Source organism: Siniperca chuatsi, linkage group LG11 (assembly GCF_020085105.1).
Source record: "Siniperca chuatsi isolate FFG_IHB_CAS linkage group LG11, ASM2008510v1, whole genome shotgun sequence".
In the NCBI taxonomy this organism is placed as follows: Eukaryota; Metazoa; Chordata; class Actinopteri; order Centrarchiformes; family Sinipercidae; genus Siniperca; species Siniperca chuatsi.
The window spans coordinates 20,766,222-20,774,232 of NC_058052.1; the positions used below are offsets into that span (position 1 = coordinate 20,766,222).

The window sequence follows — 8,011 nt, forward strand, 5'->3', positions numbered from 1 at the left end:
CCTGTCCCTCTTCATCAGGAACTCCCCTCCTCGATCATCATCATCAACTTTCTCAGCATCCTTTTACATCACCATCAGTGCTCCTTGCTTACATCCAGCTATAATCTGCCCTCCTTTAGCCGCCCTCTCTCCTTTCCTGTCTCCTCCATCTCGACCGAAGGCCCGCTGGGCGGTTTATCTCAGATCTGGAGGCTCTGTCCAGTCCTGGAGGCCGAGGGCGATGACTCCCCTCCCTGCCTGGTGTTCCTACAGCCGGCTGCCAAGCTGTCCTGACCAGCCACCCCCTCTCTCCCTCCTCCCACTCTCCCTCCTACGCTGTCACACAGCAGGCCACCGCGATGTCACACACACACACACACACACACACACACACACACACAGAAAGAGCCCCGCTGTGGTGGCTGAAGACACAAGATACAGACTCAACCGATGTGCCACACGCAAAGAGCAAGACATATCAGCTACACACACACACAGACACACACAGCTGAGGACCTAAAGGTCACAAACAGAGCCTGTTGTTCTGAAGCTGTAAATGTTTGATGAGGGAAGTGTTGAGAATGTGTCGCCTGAGGCCTTTAGCTCCACACCACCAAACTAATCTGCGTCATGCTGAGAAAATGCCAATCCTTATCCAGTCACAACCTCTGATCTTGGTACGTGTAGATGCGCTTCAACACAATCTTGTCCGAAAAGAGAATATACAGCAGTCTCTTTTAGAGATTTTGTGGTGATGACTGGCCAGCTCTGAAATCCACTCCAGGTTTGTAAAGCAGGAGATGCGTCAACATAGTTTACCAAGAAGCTTTTTACACTTTGTTTGCTGGTAGAGATAAATGCGACTTGTAGGGAGGATTTATTCACTTATTGATTCAGAGTGTGTGAAGTTATTTCTCTGAGGCAAACCACAACTTGCCAACAGACGTCCTGATAAGGTAATGAAATAGAATCATAGTGTGCATTCATGATTTGAGCTTATAATGACTTTAAAGGATCAGTTCACCCAAAAAAAAAGACAAGAAAGCATGTTTTCTCAATTACCTCTAGAAATAGTAATAGATTTGGTTTTCAGAAATCTGTCTCAAAGTTTTCTGCTGCCACCTCAGTACAGGGGCTGAATGGTGTTTCATTTGTGGTGATTACAGCATTTAAAATTTACATTTACATTTAAAACACGAGCGGGAAAAAAAACAAATTACCAACATGACTAGATTCCGCTAGAGGTAAGTGAGAAACTGAACTGACCCTTAAATTTGCAAAGTTTCAAGTAAAATTAAGTACGTAATTGAAGAAATGGGTTTAATTTAAATTTAAAGAAGCACATCAGTGATTTAATGTGGCACTTCCATAAAGGCGAGAGAATGAATGATCAAAATCAAGGCCTAAGTACCCTGACTTTTAGTCCCTAATATGTGTCAAGATCAAACTAGAATTACCGCCCTGCGGTTGTTTGCCTCCGCCAACCAGTCACGTTGCAGTTGACATCCATGTCTGACCAGACTCATAATATATGTAGTGAATATTTGGAAGGAATTGAATAAAAAGTATTAAGTGTATTTCTCTGCTAAATGGAAGTTATCACTATATTGATGATACATACTATATGTATGATTCCAGTGAATATACATTGTTGAACTGATTAATGAAGGATTGTCATAGATGTATTGGCTAAACAGGTACACATGTACTTGATTACTATATAAAGATGGATTCTTAAAGAGTATAGCCACACAAAATGTGGTGCTTTTGTTTTCTCTTGGCATTTTTAGATGCAAAGCCTCTCTATGAGCTGTAGGTGAAACTCACTCACTCATTCACAGGATCACCGATCACCATTAGCTAGGCGCGCTCCAATAGGTTTTTTTTAGGTCACGCGGGTCCGATGACGCTCGAAATTCAGAATGAGGCAGGAAGTGAAAGGCAGACGGACGAGATGGAGGAAAGCCCGTACTGTGCTTGTTATTGTTTACTCATTGTGTCGCCCCAGTAAACGTGTGTGAAATCTGGAATCGCCCAATTGCCTAATAAATTATGGCTAAAAACCTATTTAGAGGTCACAATGACCTTTGAGTCAAAAGTGTCACCAATCCTGTGCCCGACCAACTGTGAAATATGGTCACAATCTCCCCTTCTGTTCCTGAGTTATGGTGTTGAATAATGGCCAAAAAAGTGTTTTTCCAGGACATTATGATGTCACAGTGAAGTTGACCTTTGACCTTTTGGGTAAAAAATGTCATCAGCTCATCGTTGTATCACATTAAACATCAGTGTGAAATGTTGTCATAATTACAGCATCAATTCTTGAGTTATGGCCAAAAATGTGTTTTGTGACCTTTGACCTTTGACCAAATTCTAATCAGTTCATCCTTGAGTCCAAGTGGACGTTTGTGCCAAACTTGAAGAAATTCCCTGAAGGCGTTCCTGAGACATTGCATTCATAAGAATGAGACGGACAGATGGACAGACAGACGGACAACCCGAAAACACAAGAATACTGTATCCTACGTTTCCCATAATGCAACTTAATAGTGTCGTTCATTAGACTTTCCCTGCCTGGTAAATATCCACATCTTTCAAACTCCACATCCTCAGGTTTTTAACGGAGGCATCCTTTTTAGTCTCCAGGTCCAAAATAACCCTGATTACATCATCAGAGTTATTTTCTCAGACTTGACAAAGCTCCTCCAGAGCCACAGAAAAAACATAACTGTTTTCACAGGTGGAGTAGTAGTCCACATGACAAGTTAACTGATTTTGATGTGAAGACTAATCTTCATGTCTTTATGGTGTTTTTAATCGACAACACTGATTTTCCATTTACATAGAGAAACTGAGGCACTAAGCAGTAAAATACAATTATTTAGGAGAAATGGCACCAAATGTACAACTGTATCTGCAAGTGAGACAAATTTCTGTAGTTTAAGTCCAAACACTGCTGCAAAATGCCAGCAGGCTTTCACACATACCAGTCTGACAGCAAGCGAGCTGAACAGGAAGCCAGTAAATCAGTCGGTCAGGTCGTGGCCTGAGATGTTTAAAGCGGCTGCAGGTTGTAAGCTTAAGGTTTATGTAATGCAGTAAGTAAATCTTTTACTCTGGCACAAACAGAAACAACCACACACACTCACAGTTTGTCTGGCCAGAGAGCCATCAACCTCTGGCCTTTTTATAAACACACACACATACTCTCGCTAATCCACCCCTTGTCTCACCTTGCCTCAGAGGGGTGTGTGTGTGTGTTTGTGTATATATGAATGTGTGTGTGTGTGATTAAGGCAGCGCGCCTTCCAGCAGCTAAAGCAGCAAATCCAATAACTGGCCTCTATCGACTGGCACAGTCATTAATTAAGGCTTAATACGGCTTAATGCTCAGGCACTGCCCTACACTAACCCACATACACACTGCAGGCTGGCTCGCCTCTGCCCGCTGCCTGGAACTGGTGAGGAAGGAAGCTTGGATGGATTCATGGATGGACTGACAGCGAGACAGATAAATGGATGTTTAGGTGAGGAGGATCTGCAGAGGGTGAAAAATGAGGGCTGACAGTTTGTGGTGTCGGGTGAAGTGCGGGACGGGGAAACAAAGAGGCTGAAGACTCCAGCCGTCACCTCCCTGCCGCCTACTGCTGGCCTGGCTGACTGCTGATGGGAGGGTTGTGGTGTTAGAGAAGGAGAGGGGGGGTTTGTGGTGTTAGAGAAGGAGAGCCTCCCCACTGACCTGGTGAAAGGACACCACCTGCTGGCTCCCACGGTTTACTGACACACACCACAAACACCTACACTGAAACAATTCCTCAAGTATCCTCCAAAAAATACCTGAAACAGCTTCCAGAGCAGTCGTGGTAGTAAGCGTGTATTTTGCTCTCCAGCAGACATAATAAAAGCAAGTTTTGCTGGGAGGCAGTTTGCAGTAATTTCCCCTGACAGCCTGATAATCAAACTCTGCTCACAATCTGCACCTCGAACCGCCGCACTCTCTATTGACTGCTGCTACTAAGGAGATTAATTACAACACACACGCAGACACAGTTACCTCTCTGTGGTATACATCAGTCGTAGCCCACAGCTAGTGTCTAAACTCTGTTGTGTGTGTTTGTCTGTGTTTGCATATTTATTTACAGGTGGGAGCATATGTCCTAAAGGAACGGTCCAAAGGGAAAGTGCTAACGTCATGTTAGAGAAATGGAGAGACAGTAATAGAAAACGAAGATCTGGAAGCAGCGTTCAGGTCTGTCATTCAACAGCCCCATATGAATATGTGCGTTTTTATTACTAAACAAATCAGCTAGTGGAGCGTGTCACTTAAAAGAAAATATGTATTGGACAGTGCATACATTATCAAAATCATGTCAAAATCACCCACTCACCATGCTGAGTGGACAGAGGGACATTTTAAGATTAAGTATGGAGAGTTTTTCTTTATTTGCGGAAAAATAAAGAAGAAAATCTGAGTGAGGTGAAGATGAATGTGGGCTATAATTAAAGAGCAAATTTCAACTGTTCTCCTGTAACAACAGAGACGCAGGACAATACACACACACACACACACACCTGAACACACTCGCACAAACAGGAAAAAGTGTAAAAGTCAACTCTAACCCTAAAAGATAATGAAAAATCGAACATTTGACTAACTGAACTTGTACACATGTGTGTGTGCGTGTGTGTGCGTGTGTGTGTGTGTAGCAGGCAGGGGGCCTAGGGGGTGAAGAATGCAGGCAGACGGCCTTGGCTTGCCTGGTTACAACAACACTGCCAGGGGCATGAAGGCTGCAGCTGCCCCACACACACACACACACATATACACAAAACCATATTTCGCCCAATCCCAGGCCCACCATCACCACCCTCACACCCCAGCACTCTAGCTAAATCTTGGCTCTGCACTCAAGAATGTGTGTGCGTGTGTGTGTGCCTGAAGGCCATGCCCCTCTTCCCTCCACCAACCTGTCATGCCAGTTGTTGCTCCTGCTAACATGCACATTTGACATGGGAACTCGATTGGTGACACTGTGTGTTTTCATCAGGATGAGTCCGACACGTGTTCCCTCACTTGATTTTCTTTTATTTTCTTGTGCTGTCTGTTCATTTACTGTTACCTGTCATTTCAAAACATTTGTCTGACTGGACCCTTTCAAACATGTACTTTACTCTGTAAATTTACTGGCAATTTAACATGTTGGCATTATGTTTGAAAAGGACCCTTAGCCACTTTTTCTTAAAGGACTCCAGTAATCTGCCCACTCAGGACCTCGTAACATTTCGGTAACTCTTCCTTCGCAGCTGAAGTGTGGAGTCACACTAACAGATACGACACTTACACGAGATCAGAATCTAACTGCCTGAATACAGATATATATATATATATACACACTAAATGAGTGTCTTGTGCTGCACAGCAGTGTAATAAATTGCACATTTAATTATCATTTCTAATGCACAAAATAGAATTACATTTTTTTAAAGTTGTGTTTTCATTGAGATTTGTTTTTATGACAGAACTTAAGAAAGAAACAAAAAAATCTAAACATTCAACTGTCATTCACGTTAATTGCTTAAAGGATAAAAATCCAGTAAAACACAACAAAATCAATATCATGTGAGCAGAATGAATTAAGACTTACATTTAATGTATGTTTTTTTAAACTGGAGTGGCTCTAGTGTGTAAAAACAGGCAGCAGGATTCTACATTCATATCTAATAAATGATTAAATTTATGCAAAAATAAACTGGTGCTTGGACAAATGTAGGCCCAGTGACTTCCCAGTGCTGCATCACAGTAGGCAAACACACCATGGAGATAATCATTCAACTGATAAATGCAGCCTGTGTGAGAAATAATTTTTCCTTCAAATCATTATTTTCCAACTCACCTCTGTTCTCCAGCAAGTGCTGAACACAGTGGTGAGAAGGTCTTGTGTGTATATTTTGAACAGAGTCCACATTGAACTTTTCCATAACAGAGACTTGTGTGTGAAACCCAAAACTTTAACATACAAATGAGCAAAGCAATCTTATATAAAGCAATATAAAACCTACTGGGCACCTCACAGTGAAGTCTCTCAGGTCGGCTAACCAGCGTCCCCCCAATTCCCAGAACTTGGCTTAAAATTGGCTGCATTGGCTGTTTTTGCCTTTTCAAATTGAAATAATGTACCTGTTCATATTTGATCTTTCAAGATTCACTCCTATTCCTTTGCTTCTCTTAACTGACATTTCATTTTTCTTCCCTGTTTTATCAGTTCTGTTTTGTTGCTCTTGTTTTGCCTGTTGGATATTTGGTGCTAAATGCTTTTATTGTGAAGCACTTAACATCTTTACTTATTTACTTGTATATTCCATGTCTGAATCACTACCGATTGATGTGAGTGAAAGTATTTTAATGACAATTTAGTTTTGTAAGAAATCATTTATGGGATAAATCCTTTGATCCTTTAAAAAAAAAAAAATCTTTAAAATATCATACCAGTGTTTTCTAATGTTTTCACCCATTTGTTACAAATCTCATGTTCTTTACATTACTTCTGCATTTTCCACTGCATGCTGCTGCGTCAATTTTTAATTGAAAATTCAAATTGAATTAAAAATCAACTTGCAGTGATTTGAAACACTCTTCAGTTAGGTAATTGATCACAATAAACATGTCTGCTTGTGCTGTTGTCAGAGTTAGTAGTTGTAAGTGACATTGATTTTAAAAGTCTGCACTCAATGACAAAAATGATAATGTCACTTAGGAAATAAGATATGAAGCCAACTGATCCCTCGATGATAGATAAAACATTTACAAATCTAAAGCACTACGGTATAATCTCCAACAATGTGAAGTACTGTTACAGGATTAGTTATAAATAAGCTACAAGAACCAAAACATTGGTGTGGGCCTTTAACTCCTATTTCAGTTATTTCATAGTTGTTTCACACCAGAATATAATGCAAAATATAATTTAATACAAAAATGCTGTGTGAAAAGTCTTAGGCACACATGAACTTAAGATAAACCTCTTTAAAACGTCCAACTGCTGTCCTCTCTTTTTTATTTATTTGATAGAATTTCTTCTTGGTCACAATTACAACAGGCTATATTCATCCAGAAGTCAGACGTGGCTTTGTACTATCAAGCTACTTGTAGATCTGTCTTTTCTGCTGTCTAAATAAAGAACAGAAACATTAAAAGGTAAGAGGAATAAAGAAATAAAAATAAAAGACCTGAAAGCTTTTAAGGTATGCAACAAAATCAAAGTTGGTCTTTGAGCTGACGAGATTGAATGGTTGGCCCAGTGTTAGTTTACATTTTTAGAATTTGTTGGTATAGTGTCACAGGAGAGAGTTAATGAACACCATGTGACAAGTTCAACCTGAACTCACACAAGGTCAAAAAGTGTAAAATGAAATGTCCTTGACAAAGAGTTATATTAAAACCGATTTGGAAAGTGTTTAAGAGGGATGTCATAAACATTTTCATAGACCTAAAGAAATGACCGATGAGCACAGAAGTTGTCTCTTCTTTCATTTCGTCACTGCATTAACGGAGGTTTCAGGCTGTTATATCATCTATTCAATGTCAAAGTGTTTGCTGCAGTGAGCCCTGCTGACTCTTTTTAAGTCCTGTGTTTGCTTTCCCGGCATTAAAGTGTTTCTGCTGTTGTTACTTTTAACATTTTTCTACAGAAGGGGCAGGTGTTTCTGCACTAGTTTTCTAGTTGTAGTTTTCTGAAGTACTGTTAGCGAGTGTCACTGAGTGGGGCTCGAGATGTGACGCGTTGCACAGTTAACGCTCCAGCTTGCAAGCCTCTGGCTACAGCCCGACATCTGAGCTGCAAATCTGTGCGTCTGTGCGTGTGTGTGTGTGTGTGTGTGATAGAGCTGTAAAGCCACCGTTTGACAATGCTCTTTCAGCAGGCCGCCCTGCAGTTGCTCCCGGCTACAGAAGCCAGCTGGGCAATGCAGACATAGAAACGATGAGAAGATGAAGGAAAGGGAGATGAAGGAGAGGAGCGGATGACTGATGAGC

At 41.2% G+C, this 8,011-nt stretch overlaps 1 protein-coding gene and 1 long non-coding RNA gene across 3 annotated transcripts in view; one reads left to right on the plus strand and one right to left on the minus strand.

Moving 5' to 3' along the window:
• The window catches only part of sdccag8 (SHH signaling and ciliogenesis regulator sdccag8), a 48,065-nt gene that overhangs the window by 3,866 nt on the left and 36,188 nt on the right, over nucleotides 1-8,011 (minus strand). The gene's annotated exons all lie outside the window — the stretch shown is intronic.
• Nucleotides 2,128-8,011, plus strand: part of LOC122884936 — a 7,679-nt gene continuing 1,795 nt past the window's right edge. The window contains exons 1-3 of the long non-coding RNA XR_006380009.1: nucleotides 2,128-3,506; nucleotides 4,122-4,228; nucleotides 7,900-8,011. The exon at nucleotides 7,900-8,011 is cut by the window's right edge and continues 1,795 nt beyond it. This is a non-coding gene — a long non-coding RNA (uncharacterized LOC122884936). The remainder of the gene's footprint in view (nucleotides 3,507-4,121; nucleotides 4,229-7,899) is intronic.